Consider the following 20,803-nt stretch of genomic DNA (forward strand, 5'->3'; position numbering starts at 1 on the left):
CTGGGTGGCTCAGTCAGTTGAGCGTCTGACTTCGGTTCAGGTCATGATCTCACGGTTTGTGAGTTTGAGCCCCATGTCAGGCTCTGTGCTGACAGCTCAGGGCCTGGAGCCTGCTTCGGATTCTGTGTCTCCCTCTATCTCTGCTCCTCCCCTGCTCACACTCTGTCTCTCTCTCAAAAATAAATAAAGATTAAAAAAAAAAAAAGATTTCATTGGGTTCTTCAGCTTTACCAGGACACTTTCTATCTTTAAATATCATTACAATATTGCTTACTTAAAACATATAGTGTGTTTAGTATTGCTTTCTCTCTATTAAGTTAATGATTATATTCTAGCTGGTGCCATTTTTCAGAGAAGCACTTGTAGTCAGTTTTTCTGTGTGGGAAGTGGTGGGAAAATCAGCTTTGAAATAACAATTTGGAATTGAGATCAATCCATAAAGCTTTCTTGGCATATATTATTTAATTTCATATGTAAAGTTTCATTTGATATAATCAAATTTTGTCATATCAAAGTAGAAAGTTCAAAAATAGGAAAACATTGAGTTCTTATTCACAATAATTGTGTTAATCATGATTGCCTAATAATTTCAGTGCAGCGAAATTTCACTTTGATAATTGATTAATGTCATCAGTGGGAAACTCATGACATGAAAAATTAATTGGTGTACTTCACCAATAGAATCAGTTAGCTATTAGCACCTAAATATATGCATTAACTTCAGCATCTGCAAAAGTGAGACAACCAATTTTTGTGTGCTTCCCGATATAATTTAATATTAAGCAACTGGAACAATCTATTATGTAATCTTTCTAAAACAAAACTTGGCCTGTATCTTATCAAAACTTGACAGTCTAATTGAACTTAGATGGAAGTCAAGTGATAAAAAAAATTTAGTATACCTCCAAAAACACTTATCCAAGAATGATATTTTCTTCAGGTCAACCAATTTAGTTTCTGTAATAAAGTAAAGATAATAACAACACCAAATACAAAAACAGTATGCAGAGAGCAACTGTTCTAATACAAAATAAACTTAAGAAACACAACCAAGTCCGATGCAATGTGAACCTGGGATGGATCTTTATTTACATAAATGTGTGGAGTGATATTGTTATTTTGTTATAACATCAGAGAAATTGATTATTATTAGCTGATATATAAAAACATCTGTTTAGTTTGTCTGATATGATAATGGTTTAATGGTGTCTGTTTTTTGGAGTTTCAGGTGTAGATATAATTTGTGGTTTTCTCTCAAGGTTTTAGCAAAGAAAAAGAAGAAAAAGAAATATGTAAACCACATATAAAATAAAAGGGAACCCTGACAATTTAAGTAATAAAAGCTTTCACTATATTTTCCTTCATCCCTCAAATATATATATGTATATTTTTCTCAGTTTTTATTTAAATTCCAGCCAGTTAATATACACTGGGTGTTATATGTAAGTGATTAATCATTAAATAAATTAAAAAAAAAGAAATACTGAATCTTGGAAAAGAAGCTAAAAGTAATTTAGTTCACCTCCCTTATGGAGTATTTAAATTTTGTTTTTCCTTTATATATGTATATGCAGACATATACAGACATACTACAATGGACAATATTATAAATTTGTGAGGTCTGTATAAATATATGGTAAATATGATTATTCCTTATTATAAATATAATATTAATTACTTGAATAAGCAGTCCATGCCAAAAACAAATTAATTAATTAATTAAAAGTACCCAATATGCAGATCAATGTAGATATAGACTGATATGAGATATGGGCTGGGGATATACCAATGACTGATACACTGATGACATTAATAGCCATGATATCACAAAAGGAAGGAGGAAGAAGGAGAGGGAGCAAGAAAATAAATAGGGACTAGAAGAGAATCAAAAACTGGGGCAAATTAAGTGCATTGATTGTGGATAAGGAGAGTAACCAGCTAAGAATATGCAGAAGGAATAACCAGTGAAATAAAAGGTAAACACTTTTATCACTTATGTAGTATGTAGTTATGTAGTATGTAGTATGTAGTTATGTAGTATCACTTATGTAGTAGGAAGGTTAAAAGACAAAAATAGTAAAATCAGTTATATCTAAAAAAGTTATTTAAGGGATACACAAAATAAAAAGATATAAAATATGTCATATTCATATAACACGGAGCAGGGGAGTAAAAACGTAGTTCTTTCAGAATGTGTTCAAACTTAAGTGACCATCAACTTAAAATAGACTACTATGTAGATAGGATGTATATATGAAACTCAGTCAGTTGAATTTTTTGGTTCCCCCATACAAAAGTTTACACTACAGTGTAGTCTATTAAGTGTGCAATAGTCTTATGTGTAAAAAAAACAATGTCAATAACTTATTTAACAAATACTTAATGCTAAAAAATGTTAACCATCAAAGAGCTGAAATACTTTTGTTGGTGAAGAGTCTTACCTTGATTTTCTTGGTTGCTGACGGATCAAGTTGGTGATTGCTGAAGGTTGAGGGGGCTGTGGCAATTAAAAAGAAATAATGTTTATTTATTTTTGAGAGAGAGAGAGAGAGAGAGAGAGAGGGAGAGCATGAGTGGGGAAGGGGCAGAGAGAGAGGGAGACACAGAGTCAACACAGAGCCCGACACGGAGCTCAAACTCATGAGCTGTAAGATCATGACCTGAGCTAAAGTTGGACACTTGACCTACTGAGTCACCCAGGCATTCCTGTGGCAATTTTTTAAAAGAAAACAACAATAAAGTTTGTCACACTTATTGGCTCTTCCTTCCACAAATAATTTCTCGGTAGCATGCCATGATGTTTGATAGCATTTTACTCACAGTAGAACTTCTTTCAAAATTGGAGTAAATTCTCTCAAACCAGGCTAGTGCTTTGTCAACTATATTTATGCAATATTATAAATTGTTTGTTGTCATTTCAATAATCTTCACAGAATCTTCATCAGAAGTACATTCTATTTCAAGAAACCACTTGCTTTGCCATTCCATTAGAATCAACTCCTCATTGGTTAAAGTATTATCATGAGGTTACGACAATTCAGTCACATCTTCAGCCTCCATTTATAATTTCAGTTTTCTTTCTATTTCCACCACATCTGTAGTCACTTCCTCCACCGAAGTGTTTAATCCCTCAAAGTCATCAGCAAGGGTTGAATCAATTTCTTCCACATTCCTGTTAAGGTTGATATTTTGACCTTTTCCCATAAATCATGAATGTTCTTAATGATAATCAGATAGTGAATCCTTTGCAGGAGGTTTTCAATTTACTTTGCCCAGATCCATCGTAAGAATCACTATCTGTGGTAGCTAGAGGCATATTAAATGTGTTTCTTATAATAAGACTTGAAAGTCAAAATTACTCCCTGATTTATGAACTGCAGCATGGATGCTGTGTTAGCTGGCATGAAAACATTACTCTCACTATACATTTTCATCAGAGCTCTTGGGTGACCATGTGCATTGTCAATGAGTTTTGAATGGAATCTTTTTTTTCTGAGAAGTAAGTCTCAACAGTGGGCTTAAAATATTCAGTAAACTGTGTTGTAAAGGGAAGTGCAGTCATTCAGGCTTTGTTGTTCTCTTTATAGAGCACAGGCAAAGTAGATTTTGCATAATTCTTAAGAGGCCTATTGTTTTCAAAATGACAAATGAATGCATTGGCTTCAACATAGCTTCCTTAGTTCACTGTCTTATATAGGTACTGATCATGGCAATCCAAAACAATAGCAATAGTAAAATAAGTGATCACTGATCAGAGATCACTATAATAAATATACTAATAATGAAAAAGTTTGAAATACTGCAAGAATCACCACATGGTGTATATATATATATATATATATATATATATATATATATATATAAAAGCAAAGTGAGCAAATGCTGTTGGAAAAATGGTGTCGATAGATTTGCTTAACACAAGGTTGCCATAAATGTTCAATTTGTAAAATAATGCGATATCTGTAAGAAGAAAAAAAAGCATAATAAAATGAGACATAAAAACAAATAGAAAATTCCGAAATAAGTTGATGGACAGGGACACCTTACAGAGGAAACAGGTAAAGAAGTACATTAAGTTTCTTAATAAACATGAGCACTGCCAACCTATAATTCTACACACAGAAGACTTCTTCAAAAGTGAAAGAAAAATATCTTCTTACTAAGGAAAATATACAGATGGCAAATAAACACATGAAAAGATGCTTCAGATCATATGTTCAGAGAAACACAAATTAAAACAATAAGATACCACTGCACATCTATTACAATGGCCCAAATCCAAATCACCATTTGACAATATCAAACGCTGGTGAGGATGTGAAACAATAGGAACTGTTGATAAAAATGAAAACTGATATACATCCACTTGGAAGGACATTTTGGCAGTTTCTTACAAAACTAAACATACTGTCATCAAACAATCCAGCAATTATGCTTATTGGTATTTACCCTAAGTATCTGAAAATTATGTACACAAAATCCTGCATGTGATGTTTACAGCAGCGTCATTCATAATTGTCAAAACTCAGAAGCAATCAAGATGTCCTTCAGTAGGTGGATGGATAAATAAACTGTGGTACATCCAGACAAAGGAATATTATTGAATGCTAAAAGGAAATGAACTATGAAGGCATATTACTAAGTGAAAGAAACCAATCTGAAAAGGCTACATACTATATAATTCCAACTATATGGCATTTTGGAAAAGACAAAACTATAGAGACAGTAAAAAATTTAGTGGTTGCCAGGGACAGTGGGGCAGAAAATAATGAGCTGGCAGAGCGCACAAGAATTGAAGCCCAGTGAAACTGTGTATGATACCAGTATAGAGAATGTCATTGTACATCTTTCAAAACTCCTATGATGTATAGCACCAAAGGTGGATCCTAATGTCAATTATGGACTTTGCATGATAATGCTGTGTCAATGTAGGTTCATCAATTATAACAAATGTACCACTCTGTTGGGTGATGTTAATAATGAGGGAAGCTATGTGTAGAAGCAGGGATAATAACGGGATATGTCTATAGCTTCCTCTTCATTTTGTTGTCAACCTAAAACTTCCCTCTAAAACAGTTTATACATTTTTAAATACCATTTACAAAACACCAAAAAAATTACTTAGTAATAAATCTAACAAACTATGTGCAGGAATTATAAGTAGAAATCTACAAAAAAAAATTGATGACATAAATAAGAGAAGACATAAATACATGGAAATTGTATTTCATATTCACGTATCAAAAAGACTCAATATTATTAAAATTTCAGTTTTTTTTAAATATGATCTGTAGATGTAGTGCATGCCTCATCAAAATCATAGCAAGGGTTTTAGAAATAGCAACAAACTAAATCTAATATACAGAAAACAGAGGAACAAAAATAGCCAACACAATTCAGAAAAGGAAGAACAAAAGTTCCAGACTAACATTAGCTGGTTTTAAGAGTTACTGTTAAGCAATTTTAATCCAGACAGTGGTTCTGGCAAAAAAAAAAAAAGACTAACCAATGGAACATAATGTAGTGTCTATGAATGTACATAATATATGTCTAGAGGTACATACACAAATATTGTCATACACAAATATTGTCAACTAAGTTTGGTGAAATCACAAAGACAATTTGATAAAGGAAAATGATGCTGGATCAATTGGAAATCCATATGTAATCATCATCATCATCATCATCATCATTATCATCATCATCATCCAGAGACCTTACACCTTACACCAAATCTCAAAATGAGTCATAAAGCTATATGTAAAATGCAAAACTGAAAAAAACTTCTAGGAGAAAATATGGATTTTCATGGGTTTGGTGATAAATATTTAGATACAACACAAAAAACACAATCCAAGAAAGAAAAATTGATGTTAAAACTTTATTTAAATTAAAAATTTATATTGGGTGCCTGGGTGGCTAAGTCAGTTAAGCATCCAACTTCAGCTCAGGTCATGATCTCACAGTCCATGAATTCGAGCCCCGCATCAGGCTCTGTGCTGACAGCTCGGAGCCTGGAGTCTGCTTCGGATTCTGTCTCCCTCTCTCTCTGCTCCTCCTTCACTTGCACTCTATCTCTCTCTGTCTCAAAAATAAATAAATATTTTTTGGGGCGCCTGGGTGGCGCAGTCGGTTAAGCGTCCGACTTCAGCCAGGTCACGATCTCGCGGTCCGTGAGTTCGAGCCCCGCGTCAGGCTCTGGGCTGATGGCTCGGAGCCTGGAGCCTGTTTCCGATTCTGTGTCTCCCTCTCTCTCTGCCCCTCCCCCGTTCATGCTCTGTCTCTCTCAGTCCCAAAAATAAATAAAAAACGTTGAAAAAAATTAAAAAAAAAAAAAATAAATAAATAAATATTTTTTAAAAAAACGTATAAGAAAGGCAATGTTAAAATAATAAAAACACAAATTTAGGACAGAAAAAAAATTTGTATATCATATACCTGATAAAAGATACATTGAATATATACAAAGAACTCTTACAACTCAACAATAAGAAAACAAACAACCCAATAAAACTGGGCTGAAGATCTGAGAAGATACCTCATTAAGAAGATATGCGTACTGCAAATAAGAGTGTAAAGAATGCACACATTAATTTTATTGGGAATACGCCTATTAAATTTATTTTATACCTTTACCACACCAATCATGCTTCTAGATATTTAGCAAACTTAAAACATATGTTCACACAAAATTCATTCGTATGTTTATTGCAGCTTTATTCATAATTACCAAAACCCAGAAGTAGGTTTGAATAGGTGCCTGTTTAAACAAACTATGGTACATACATACAATGCAATACTTTTCAGTGATGAAAGTAATAAACTATCAATCCAAGAAACATGGATGAAACTTAATTTCGTAATGTTAACTGAGAAAAGGAAGTCTGGAAAGGCAACACATTGTGTGATAGTCCAGTCTAGTTTATGATATTCTGGCAAGTCAGAATCATACAGATGGAAAACAGAGCAGTGGTTTAAAAACCCTAAGGGTTAGATAGGATTGGAGAAATAAAAACATGAAGCATAGGGGATTTTTTTTTAATAGTGAAACTATTCTGTATGATATTATAATGGAGGATACATGATACTTGAATGTATCAACACTCATGGAACTTTATGACATGAGTAAAACTTAATGCATGTAACTTTCAAATATCAATATTAAGATGTAGAATTCTATAATGGAATACAGACAGCAGCAAAAAAAAATTAATTGTATTGCAAACTGACATAATTTGACTGAAGTGAGAAGGAAAACAATGGTGGTGACCCAAATAACTTTTGAAAAGGGTGGACAAACTATAAGACAAACACTGTGTGGTAAATTTGTTTCTTAATGAGGATAAACGTTATTAATCCTGAAACCACTGTGTATACAGTGATTCTGAGCTAGTAAGTAAATAAACAGAGAATGCTATGAATGAGATCCCTCAGTATTGCATTGGTTGAGGTGAGAGAATACAGGTAATCAAGAGGTAGAGATTAGAATAAACCATGTGGTAATAGAATACAATGAGACACATCAGCACCTCAGAATGAACTCATTTGTAGCTTAATGTGGATTAAGTTAATACATCTTTACATTCGTGTGTGTGCGTGTGCATGTGTGCATGTGTGTTTGCAAACCCAAAGCCTATATCTTAGTTTCTTTTTTTTAATATATATATATATATATATATATACACATATATATATATATATATACACACACATATATATATATATATATATCTTAGTTTCTAACACTATTCTGCAATAAAAGAGATTATGATTTCTTGGAAAGATGACTAGTTCTAGGACTGAGACAGGTAGTATACAAAATGAGCCCAGTGCATCTAATAATGCCAGAGAATAAGGAAGTGCTCAAATAAAAGATGGCATCTTATGTCAAAGGGACATAGCAACTAACTGAAAATCCCTCAATGGCCAGAACAATTTGAGTGACAAAGTGTAAAATAAATATCCTTGAGAACATACTGATAGGAATAAATTACTGAAGAAAGAAAGAAATTGGGATAAGACCAATCTCCTCTATAGAATAATTCTAAATAATTTATATAGATATTCTCCCAAGGAGTTAGAGTGTGTTTCCTCACCCTGTAACTGTGGGCTACATATAGTTTTCAAAGAGTACAGTTTAGAAATAGGCTAAAAGAGGGGTGCCTGGGTGGCTCAGTCGGTTAAGCATCTGACTTCAGCTCAGGTCATGATCTCATGGTTTGTGGGTTTGAGCCCTGCATCGGGCTCTGTGCTTACAGCTCAGAGCCTGGAGTCTGCTCTGGATTCTATGTCTCCCTCTCTCTCTCTGCTCCTCTCCTACTTGCACTCTGTCTCTTCGTCTCTCAAAAATAAATAAACATTAAAAAAATGTTCTAATAATAAAAAAAATTTAAAAAAAGAGATAGGATAAAGGAAGTAACATTGTATGTAGAAACCAAACATTAACTCAGCAAGGTAATTAAGGTTAACATCATCATTGATAAGTCTCGCTGATAGCGTGTATTCTTGACAGCATCGTAATGAAAATGGCAGTTTACTTCTGTGGTCTAAAACCCATAATCCTGGTTGAATCATGAAAAAACATCAGAAAAACCCAAACTGAGGGACTGTCCACAAAATGATAGACCAATACACCTCAAAAATTTCAAGGTCATCAAAAATAAGGGAAGTCTGAGAGTCTCAGCCAAGGGGAATTAAGAAGATATGACACTAAATACACTGTGATATCTCATCTAGAAAGCTGGAACAGGAAAAAAAAAGTCAGGTAAAATTAGATTTTTTTTTTAAAAAAAATATGGGCTTTAATAAATAATATTGTATCAGTATTTTTTTAAATTAATTGTAACAAATCTACCAAAGTAATGTAACAGTTAATGACAGTGTAAACTCAGTGTAGGATTTTGTTTCCAGGAACTCTAACCAACTTTGCAATATTTCTTTAATCTAAGGGACGCCTGGGTGGCTCAGTGGGTTAAGCAACCCAACTTCAGCTCAGGTCATGATCTCAGGCTCTGTGCTGACAACTCTGAGCCTGGAGCCTGCTTCAGATTCTCTGTCTCCTTCTCTCTTTTTCTGTCCCTCTCCCACTTGCACTCTGTCTGTCTCTCTCTTTTTCATAAATAAATAAACATTTTTTGAAAAATGAAATAAAATTAATTTTAGGGGCACCTGGGTGCCTCAGGCGGTTAAGCTGCCAACTCTTGATTTCGGCTCAGGTCCTGATTTCATGGTTCCTGAGATGGAACTGTACCTCAGGCTCTGAGCTGACAGTGCTAAGACTGCTGGGAACTCTGTCTCCCTCTCTCTCTCTGCCCCTACCCTGTTCTCTCTCTCTCTCTTTCAAAATAAATAAACATTAAAAAAATAGAATAAAACAATTTTTAAATAATTTATTTAAATAAGCAAAAAAAAAAAAAAAGAAAACAAAGTTTACCTTATCACTCTAACATAGAAGTAGGAAGTTAGATCAATTTTACATTTAATTTTTGTTCTCAAGACTGCCTCAGGGGAAAATAACCGACAACTTTTGAGTTACTGCTTAATACCATGCATGTTCAGAAATGACACTGGCTTTTAATCTCTCCTTTATATACTCTTGTTGTGTGATTTTTGTAAGTTTAAGTCTCCTTGTATGATTATTTTAAACTAAGTTCCAATAATAGTTTTACAAAATTTGTACTTTCTACTGTATGCTTCTTTGAAATCATAGCTATTATATTTGGTATAGAATTTTAGGGTTAAAGAGAAATAATGAAAGTCACAAGATTAATACCTGTAAAAATAATTAAAATTTATTAATGGAGTTATAAAATCATACACTGATGCTGCATTATTAAAGGAAATACAGATGTTCTTTTTACAAACACTGAGTCTATATGACAAAAAGTAAAATAAAGACTCACAACTATTTTTCTTTCATCATTATTAGTATAACAAACCAACAAAAAAGTTTAGATCAATATTGAGTTAGGCAGCTGTGATCTGAGGTAAGCATATTCCTAAGTCAAATAGTGAGATTATCAGATTTTCATCTCACATTTTGCTTAGTGGTCCCATGTTTGATTATAATTATTCCAAGTACAGTTGACCTTTGAACAACATGGGAGTTAGGGACCCTGACTCTTGTGCAGTAGAAAATACATTAACATCTGATTCCCCAAAACTTAACTACTAATGCCCTACTGTTGACTGGAAATCTTACCCATAAGTAGTCGAGTAGCACATATTTTGTGAGAAAAGAGAGCACATATTTTGAGAGAAAAGAAAATGTCATTAAGAAAATAATAAGAAAGAGAAAATTATAGATATTACATTTATCAAAAAATCTGTGTAAGTGGACCCATGCAGACCCATGTTGTTCAAGGGTCATCTGTACTGTATCTTCCTCTTCCTTCTAATTTTCCTAATGAAATTCACATTAAATAGCTATAATATTAAGTTATGTTGATTTAATCATGCTGATTGATGGTACAAAGAATGTCTCCTATAATATTATTGAATATAGAACACATAGGATTTATTAATTGCTGGAGTAATATGCAATGATTAATTTCCCCTACTTACAATAAAAATGATTTAAAAATTATTAGCAAATTTTCATTTTTTGTTTATTTATTTATTTTGAGAGAGAGCATGAGAGAGCAAGGGAGGGGAAGAGAGAGAGAGAGAGAAAGACTCTCAAGCAGGCTCAGCACTGCCAGTGCAGAGCGCAATACAGGCCTCGAACCAACGAACCATGAGATCATAGTCTGAGCCAAAATCACAAGTCAGATGTTTAAATGACTGAGCCGGCCAGGCACTCCAGAAAATTTTCCTTTTATAAAGAGCTCCTTTCCCAAGTCAATCTTTATTTCAAAATATCAGTGCTATTAATTAATAAGCTTTGAATCCTGCTAACTAAAAAGGCTTTTGTTCTTAATATTCAAAAGTTGTCCCCTCTGCACTAATACAATTCCCATTATATGTTTAAAATGAGATTCACTTTCATTCTATAAAAGGAATTTCCCAATTGATTTTGCCTTTTTTTCTTAGTTTTTCCATTTATTTCTTAAAATTTTTTTATTTTAATACTTAATATATATACAATGGAATAAAACAGGCAAAACTTCCTGTCTACCCTAATGAAACATATGCTTTAGTATTGACACCATGTATTAAGGGTAAAAATTTTGACTTTTCTTTATAAACCAAAGGCGAGAGGTTAGTTCCATCGAGCTTGGCCATGAAGCAAACAGAACAGTTTTCAGAAGATTTTGTTTTAAAACTGTTTTTAAAAAAATGTCTAAGACTTTGAGTGCATTGAATTATTGGTTTTAATTTTGTTTAAAGTATAATATGCATGAAAAAATGAACATATCACAGAAATATAGATCAAAGGATTTTCGTAGTGAAATATGCCTATTTAACCAATATTGAGTTCAAGAATCCTAAAATTACCAACATGCCAAAGACATATTTTATATTCCTCCTTCAAAAAAAATTTTCTTTAAGTTGGTTTATTTTGAGAGAGAGAGAGAGCATGAGCGTGTGCACAAGTAGGGAAGAGGCAAAGAGGGGGAGAGAGAGAATCCCAGAGTCTGACGCAGGGCTTGAATTCAACAAACCATGAGATCATGACCTGAGTCGAAGTCAGATACTTAACTGACTGAGCCACCCAACCTCCCCTTTTCTTTCTCCTTGGAGAGTAGTCTCTATGCTGATTTCTAAGAGCATAAAGTAGTTTCACTTATTTTGTGACTCATATAACTGCAGTTCTACAATATGCATTCTCTTGTGACTGAGCAGAGAAAAAGATACATCATTTCTATATGGATAACCAATTAGCCCAGAACAAGTTATTGAAAAGACTATTTTGCTCTCCATTCTGTTTCATCAGTCAGTGCCACACTCTCTTAAATTCTACAGCTTTATCATAGTTCAGGATATCTGGTAGTATAATCCCCTGCTTTTTTCTCTTTCAAATTACCATAGGAGTAGAAGTTTTGGATTGATTGTATCAGAAGCTCAGGGTACCCTCTTTGCCAGCCCACCAACCACTTAACTGGTAAAAGTTATTTTTTAAAAAATGTCTGTTACCTATAACAAATGGATATAACAAATGGAGAAACATTTACCCATAAAACATACTAAATCTTTAGAAGAACATCAATAATCTGTGGCCTTTCAACTACAATCTTCTCCTATGCCTCTCAGGTTCTATGTCATTTAAATTCTATTCTGAACAGGTATGGCCAAAATTATGGTGCCTATTTCAACTCTCAGCTCCACCTCTGGAACTCTGATTTCATGTAAGCATGCAAAAGGTGCAAGAAACTCTGATTTCATGGCTCAGCCCAACCACCCATCTTCCACTCATAGGCTATGGGTTCTGCTCTAGGTACAGCAGACCTAAATATTGAAGATGTAATTTTCCCAATCTGTCCCAGATTGCTCATACCAAGATTTTATGTCAGGACTAGTAAACTAAGAAGATATGATATACCAGGCCCTCTTGTAGAGTGGCAAAGTCACTTCAGAAGAAGTAGGCCACATGGGGCGCCTGGGTGGCTCAGTTGGAAAAGTGTCTGACTTCGGCTCAGGTCATGATTACCCAGTTATGGGTTCAAGACCCACATGGGGCTCTCTGCTGACAGCTCAGAGCCTGGAGCCTGCTTCAGATTCTGTGTCTCCCTCCCTCTCTGCCCCTCACCTGCTCACACACACTCTCTCCCTCTCTTTCAAAAATAAATAACAATAAAATTTTTTTTTTGAGAAGAAGAAGAGGTAGACCATTATTCCAAACATCCAAACATCAAGGCATAGATGTACTGCCCAGGCAAGAACTTGGCCATGAGAATAGCTACAATATAGTGATTCAATATTCATACACATTACTTAGTGCTCATCACAGTAAGTATACTCTTAATTCCCTTCACCTATTTCACCCATCCCCCACTCACCTCCCCTCTGTCAACCACCAGTTTGTTCTTTATATTTAGGAGTCTGTTTTTTTTAGTTTGTCTCTTTTTTCCCTTTGTTTGTTTTGTTTCTTAAATTCCATATATGAATGAAGTCATAGAAGACATACAGATAGCCAAGACACCTGAAAAGATGGTCAACATTACTAATTATCAGGGAAATGCAAATCAAAACCACAATGAGTATTGGTGAGGATGTGGATAAAAAGGAAACCCTTGTACACTGTTGGTGTATATATATATGTGTGTGTGTGAATATATATATGTGTGTGTGTGTGTGTGTATGTATATGTATTATATAACATTTGCAACAACATGGATGGATCTAGAGACTATAGTGCTAAGTGAAATAAGTCAGAGAAAGGCATAAACTATTTTAACTAAATGTCTCCTTTTGACTTGGATGCTAGAATTAGCAGAGAATTCTAAGCAGCTATTACAAATCTGTTCCAAGAACTAAAAGAAACTACTTTTATGAAAAGACAAAAATGTAATAATAATAAAAACTCATCAAATAGAGAATATCAATAAATGATAAAAATTATTAAAAAGATCACATGTAAATTCCAGAATTAAAAAGGTAATGAGCCCAATGAAAAATCCCTAAAATAATAAAACAGTAGATTTGAGTTGGCATAAAAAAATATTTACAATATGAACAAAAGAAATAATCAAAAATGAAGAAAAATAAGGGCTCCTGGGTGGCTTAGTTGGTTAAGCATCTGACTCTTGATTTCAGTTCGGGTCATGGTCTCACCACCATGAGACTGAGCCCCACATTGGACTCTGTGCTGGGCATGGAGCCTGCTTGAGATACTCTCTCTCTCTGTCCCTCCCCTTATCAAAAAAATGAAGACAAATACATATTGCAATTAAGTCATGTAAGACATTATTAAATGTACCAACATACCCACAATGAGAGTTTCAGAAGCAGAGGAGAAAAAAAGAAGTGGGGAAAATAGATATTCACAGTAATAATGACTGAAAACTCTCCAACTATGACGAAAGCCATTAATCTACACATATTAGAAATTCAGTGAACTCCAAGTAAAACAAACACAAAAAGTTCCATATGCAGACACATCATACTAAAACTTCTGAAAGCAAAGGTAATAGAGAAAACCTTGAAAGCAAAAAGAGAAAAATGACTTATCACATCTAAGGAAAGCACAGTAAGCTTGACAGCTGACTTCTCATCAAAAATAATAAAATTCAGAAGGTAGTGGAATGACATAGCATGCTGACAAAACAAAGGCAAATAAATATCCTACATCCGTCAAAGATACCCCTCAAAATCCAAGGATAAACAACGATGTCTTCAGCTTAAAAACAAAACAAACAAAATAAAGCAAAAAACACAAAAAAAGTGGAGAGAAATTATTTTCAGAAGAACTGCCTTAGAAGAAATACCAAAATAAATTCTTTATACTGAAAGGAAATGATAGCATCAATAGTCATTTCCATGTGAAAAAAACAAAGAATATCACTAAAGGTAATTTTTCAGATAATGATAAAAGATAGTGTAGTTACATATTTTTCCCATCTCTTCCATGATTTAAAAATCATTTGCACAAAACATAAATAATAAAGTTGTATTGTTAGACCTATAACATAGAAATGTAATATATTTGACAATAGCAACACAAAAAAGAAGAGTAAGACTGACATTGTGTTAGAATAAGGATAGACATCATTTAAAATATGCAGGAAACAATGAACAAAGCCAGAAATGGAAATAATGTTTATCAATTACCTGTTAGTACAAATGTGTGCTAACATTTTTATGGCCAGCAAACTAAAACTTAAGGTGTGGGGAGATTTATTGGGTTTATTTTCTATACTCATAAATTTGTTCTCTCCTTTCTTAAAATAAATCTGAACATGTTTGCTTTTCTTCCTCTGGTTGTTTCATTCACTTTTTAAAAAGGAAAATAAACATAAAACAAAGAAAGGAATTAACCAAATGGTAAATGGCTCCCAATCAGCAGATAACTCTGCCTTCTTTCTCTGGGGACAGGGTCAGGGGGCAGGGGAGGGCCACTGTCAGCACTATCTCCATTACCTTTCTTGTCACTTGGAAGGGCCACTGGACATTGCCTTGATATTTATTGCTTTAGATCTCCCTCATATTATAAGTCTGAGGAAAACAACCCCTTTTCAAAAAAGACATATGGATCTTCATCATATGGATGCAGATATATTCTGGACCACATTCTGTGCCGTCTTTCACTTCACCAACATCATCCCAAAATGGTAGTCTGTATCTTAGCATTGAAGTGAGTCCAATTAAAGCCACTGAAGTGAGTCTAATGCACAGTAGAATGATCTCTTAAAAAGTGAGTTCCTTTTTTTCTCATGCTGACCTCTTCAATACAGATATCTTAGATATCACATTTTACATATGTAAAACCACACATACTACAGTGACCAATTTGGGGCATTTAATTCCCTGTTGCAACTTTGAGTTGCACTCTGTCCCATGGCCAAAAATCTCCCTACATTATTCATCATGGCTGTAACATCCCTTTTTATAACAACCCCTGCATGGGATCCTGTCCTGCACATAGACATCTTCTGGCCACTGATAAGATGTCCCATTGCACCATTCTGGAAAGCCACATTTATTGTCTTCATTTCTAAAATTTCATCTGATGGCATGAATTTGCAGTATTTGTAAAAAAACTCAAAAGCCCAATCAGCCTCAGGACTCAGTGCAGTTTGAAAGAACACATATCCTTTTCCCAATGTTATAAGGATCTGCAGTCAAGCTTCTCTCCTTCAACCACACTGTTCCCACTGTGCTTCCATAGAAAGATGTCCCCTGGATTTTAAGAGTTGTTCATGCATTCTTTTTATGCAATAGTGTTACAAAAATCAGCATAACAGCATTTACTGAATCGTCTGGTCTTTAACTTTGTTGGATATGTTACACACACTGTTTACTCATATGTACACATTTTTTCATCCTGTTTCATACTCAAATTATGATTGAGCTCATGAGTCACAGTGAATGCAAAATCTCTCAGACTGACCCCTTGGAAACTTCCAAATACACAATCAACCTGATGCTTACATGTCCCTGCATGTAAGTGATACTCAAAGTAATGTTAAAATATTTATTTACAAAAAGATGAGCCACATTAGGATGCAGGTGAGAATTAAAGAAGATTATCTTCCAAGTACAAAGATTCTTCCATAGTTGACTTTGTCATGTATTCCATGGGATTTTCTTGACTCTAGATCACAACCTTAATTAAAACCACATCAATTGCCAATGAATCAAAATAAGAATTGCTATATTGGCTACAGTGCAGGTTTCCTCTTGCATCTACGAGATATTACTTTCTGAATAAAGAAATCAATTGTGGTCTACCACCACTGTCTGTTTAACAAGATATATGTGGTTCTACCATCCCTCATAAGAACTATATTTCAAAGAGGAATGATCCCTTTCTTAAAACTTCATTCGTTGTTCTTCTTCTGTTAAGCCACAGTTTGTGGGTAGAATTTTTGTCTCTTCACTGGCAATAGTATACACCAGATGTTTAAATGTAAAAAGCCTTTTGGGCTCGATTTCATAAGCAATATCATTTATCTATAACATTTCTCGAAGGCAACCAAAACAGGAGTTGAGGGCAACCAAGGGTTCCAGGTCCTTCGTCACATAACCACAATAGTAATCATTTTGGACAAAAGGCTAGTCCTTGAAAAAAAGAACCTTGATCTGTGTAAGTGAACACTGGGAGGTGTCTGGACAGCAAAAGTTTCTTGACTTTCAAATGGAGAACATGTCTCTGACCCCCAAAACACAGACTGTAAGAGTGCCAACATGGAGGCTTCATTAAGCCCCTGCCCATTCCCTTTACCCTCAAGGGAATTACCACTTCTGGAGACCATGGTATTGGGAGCACCCAACCAAAGACCACCCAGAAAGGACCAAAAACACCTCCAGCCAGAACGGGAGAATAATCTCACATGCACCAAGGTCTTATGGAGCAATCATATGGATCTACTGATGAAAACAAAAGAGGACAGGTCAGTAAACATCACTTTTCATCTTCTCCCTCTGAGCTGGCCATATACAGTGCTGATTTTTAAGGGTGTTTCTTTCGAAAGATTGAACTATCAGAGAAGAAACACTATAAAAATTAAAAGAAGTATAGAATGAAGATGGTTATGAGCATACTGGAGTGGAGAAGAAAGAGAAGGATCTAAGATAAAAGTGATTAGCGTTTGGCCCAAGACATCACTCAATGTATTGCCTTGGATATGTTCTTAACATTGGTGAAGCTGAATGATATTGGAAGAGTAGGAGAGAATGGTGATTAACTGGAGATTTATAATTATTAAATCTGAAAAATGAACACATATGGATTATTTTACTGCTCTCTAATACATAAATATCTGTGAACATTTCCACAACTGACATTTAAAGCAAAAAGGCCTTGGGGAAAAGATGAACATAAATCTTAGTTTTCTGGGGATATTTCAATTTACATATGTTGACTTCACATAAATATTAATAGTTTTTCCTTTAAATTTCAAATGATAAATTACTTGGTCACACTACTCAAGAGATGTATATGCAAAAATTAATCATAAATTATATTACAAAATCTTTCATGGTGGTTCACATATACTATATGGCACAATTATGTATTTACTTGTTTTCCCCATGCTCTCTCTTCTAACCCTGTCAAACTGTAATGTGTTAATTGCAAAGAGTCAACTATTAGTATCCATTGTAATGCTTGGTTACTTCAAGTAATAATAAACAATGGTAGAATTTGAATGGGAAATATTTTGAGGTGTTAGATGTGTGTTACCAAACTGTGTTTATGATTAATTTTATTTTTTTTTTAAGTTTACTTATTTACTTTGAGAGGGGTGGGGAGGGGCAGAGAGAGTGAGAGAGAGAGAATCCCAAGCAGGCTCTGCACTGTCAGCAGTGAACTCACAAACAGGAGATAATGACCTGAGCTGAAGTCAAGACTCAGACACTCAACCCATTGAGCCACCCAGGCACCCCATATGATTGATTTTATTCTTAAGAAAAATCACATGTTTCATTTTACAATGAATATGTTTTGCTTTTGTAATTAGGAAAAAGTGTTTACTTTTTATTAAAAATAAAACCTATGATTCTCTCCTTCTGCCACAAAAAAAAAAAAAAAAAAGAACATGTTTCAAATCCTCTGGCCATATGAAATATAAAACAAATTAACTTAGTTAAGAAAAATTGGAGGGGTGCCTGGGTGGGTCAGTCGATAAGCGTCCTAATTCAGCTCAGGTCATGATCTCACAGTTCCTGAGTTCAAGCCTTGAACTAGGCTCTGTGCTGACAGCTTGGAGTATGAAGCCTGCTTTGGATTCTGCCTCCCTCTCTCTGCCCCTCCCCCACTCACGCACTGTCTCTTGCTCTCTCTCAAATATAAATCAACATTAAAAAAATTATAAGAAAAAAGAAAAGTTGGAGATCGAGGGATAGTGTAGACAAAAGGAAGTGTCTTTAAAACTGAAGAGAGGGGCGCCTGGGTGGCTCAGTCGGTTAACCGTCCGACTTCAGCTCAGGTCACGATCTCGCGGTCCGTGAGTTCGAGCCCCGCATCCGGGTCTGGGCTGATGGCTCAGAGCCTGGAGCCTGCTTCCGATTCTGTGTCTCCCTCTCTCTCTGCCCCTCCCCCGTTCATGCTGTGTCTCTCTCTGTCTCAAAAATAAATAAACGTTAAAAAAAAAATTAAAAAAAAAAAAACTGAAGAGAAAATTAATGAATCCAAAAAGGAGCGAGGGAAAGTTGGGGGAAGGTGTGGTTGTCTTTCTGGGGCAAAATCATTAAACTGTAGCATTTTTCAAATTGCAAGCTAACCTGCTCCAGAGATTGACTTTCAAATGCGTTTATCTCATATTTGTGAAAGTGAGAAATCTGGCACTGGCACAACATTAGCTGGAATATTCTCTCATTACATTCTTGCTTTGTGAAAGAATTAATAAAAGCCACAAAGTGGTGCAGACACTGTTACACCCTTGGGAAAAACAAATGAATGATATAGGCCTAGCCTACAAATTTGGGCAGAGTAATTGGGATATGAATAGACTTGAAGGGCTTGTAAAATTGTGTTCAATATTTTACCTATAAGGTGCCTGTTTTATTTTTGTGGTGAAAGGTTCCACAGTCTTTATCAGGTTATAATGATATGTGATTATTTAAGGTAATGACTGTAAGAATCTCTAGCCCAGTTAAAAAAAAAAAAAAAAAGAAAAGTCTGTTATGAGAGATCTAACACACCACTCAAAAATCACTTCTCATAGAAGGTGATATAAAAATGAAAGATGCCTGATTCAGCACCTACCATCTCCTGAATGCTTTATTCATGTCGGTTTACTTTTTATACCTTGATTCAGTGTGCCTTGACTTCTTCTCTCTCTGAAATCATTTTCCTGTCACTTCCTTTTATGAAAAGCAACAATTGCTTCTTTATTCTTCGTGGAGAATTCCTTATTCCTACTTAATCCTACTAAAACTTATATCTCAACAATCTGAAGCCCTGCAGAGGGAAAGATTCCCATAGTCAGAATCCCCATATACCATACAGAGTAGACAGATGGTCATAATTTTCTTTGATTACCAAAGCCACTTGCAAACCACTCAACTTGGTAGCTATCTCATTAAATCACTATTTACTCTTTAAACAACAACAACAACAACAACAACAAACTCTTACAGCTCAAGGAATTTTATCCCTGTTTTATAGATTTCTTCTCCACCATCTTATCCATACTCTGACTATGTTTAGCAAGCAAGTGGACAACGTATATAACATCTAGCTTATTTTACCTTCAAAACGCAATTTCATTGATCCCTAGCCATCAACCCATGGCCATGACCTATATTATATTATCACACTCTCAACTCTCCTGGTTCTTCCATCTTAAATAGCTTACCACGATTTTTACTTTTAATCTAAATTAACTCATCAAATTCATAGAGGACTTAAATAACTGCTCTTTCCATTCTATTGCACTGCTTTCAGGAACACATTATTTCCCCTTCCATTTTCACAGCCTTTTGTGGAGTCCATTAATTCAACCACCATTTTCCCAACTCCTCAACCTAAAATGAACTGATTCCTTCACTACTACAACAAACTGCCATCACTCCTGGGAAAATGTCATGCTATGTTTAGGAAGATGCTTAAAAGAAAGTAATGCAATCAGAATTAGAATGATACCTTGATACCCCAGTCAAAAGGTTGAAATTATGAATATTTATTTCAAAAACTCTTATACATTAATACTTTGTCTTTTGTTGTCCACAAGTTTTTTAACTTCCTGAATTTCTAAATTTCTTCATTAATGCACAGAGTGCTGTGCTGAAACTCTACATTTTTTTTTTTGTCGTCACAACTTATTACTGTTGGCTTTTGATCATGGTTGTTTAAATGTTTAAACCAAGAATTCCTCATCACCCTTGTTTTAAATACAGGATTCAATATTTGTATTAAACTTTACTATCAGATTGTAGATAGGAAAAAAGGACGTGCTTCAGGTAAACATCATCCTCATCATTAAGGTGACAAAGTACCTGGTTTACCCCAGTACTTTCCAAGTACTAATGGGTAGGCACCATACAAAATGCCAAGAACGCATAAAAATAACTCAAGATCATGAGCCAGAATCTTTGTCCTCATTAATTATTGTATTTGATGACTCCAGAAACCAAAGCTTCTGAAGCAGTATAACGTTTGCATTAGTAAGTGTAATAATGACATAGTATAGTGACTTCAAATTACGCTGCTAGATTTTCTATGCATCTTGTATAAATGCTTTTTCCTTCCAACAGTTTCTTC

The 20,803-nt window shown here is 34.6% G+C and overlaps 1 pseudogene; it reads right to left on the bottom strand.

Moving 5' to 3' along the window:
• LOC102969644 overlaps positions 1-19,810 on the bottom strand; it is a 56,770-nt pseudogene extending 36,960 nt beyond the window's left edge.
• Between the last annotated feature and the right edge of the window lie 993 nt (positions 19,811-20,803).

The sequence above is a fragment of the Panthera tigris genome, chromosome B1 (genome assembly GCF_018350195.1).
Source record: "Panthera tigris isolate Pti1 chromosome B1, P.tigris_Pti1_mat1.1, whole genome shotgun sequence".
Classification (NCBI taxonomy): domain Eukaryota; kingdom Metazoa; phylum Chordata; class Mammalia; order Carnivora; family Felidae; genus Panthera; species Panthera tigris.